The sequence below is a fragment of the Morus notabilis genome, unplaced genomic scaffold, assembly GCF_000414095.1.
Source record: "Morus notabilis unplaced genomic scaffold, ASM41409v2 Scaffold1206, whole genome shotgun sequence".
Lineage (NCBI taxonomy): Eukaryota > Viridiplantae > Streptophyta > Magnoliopsida > Rosales > Moraceae > Morus > Morus notabilis.
The window spans coordinates 83,702-84,165 of NW_010364076.1; positions in this window are offsets into that span (position 1 = coordinate 83,702).

The window sequence follows — 464 nt, forward strand, 5'->3', positions numbered from 1 at the left end:
TGCGATGGTTACGATCACATTCAGTCTGAGGTGCTAACACTCTCAAGAAGAGGAAGAAGTCTCTCAACGTCACATGGAGTGATGAGGATTCTAAAGGCAACCAGGAATATGATGATCATGTGAACAATTATGTTGCGTTCAATGTCTACGAAGATGTTCCAAACTGTAGTGTTACAGATCGTGTCACAGCTCATGTTGCAACTGTTAGCGTTTATGCCCTTAGGAATAAATGTAACAATATTCTTTGAGATATTTTGACTATTAATAAAGATTTATTTATTTTATATATCTATGTATTGTCCTCTTTATGTTCATAATAGTTGAATGTATGATAAGCAAACTGAAAGTCTAAAACTGTCATTCTAAATCTTTAGGTCATGCATGTAATGTGAAGAACATGCAGAAGACAAGAATCTAAAGATGATAATCTAAATCTTATGATCCACAATCGAGGGAATAAAGTT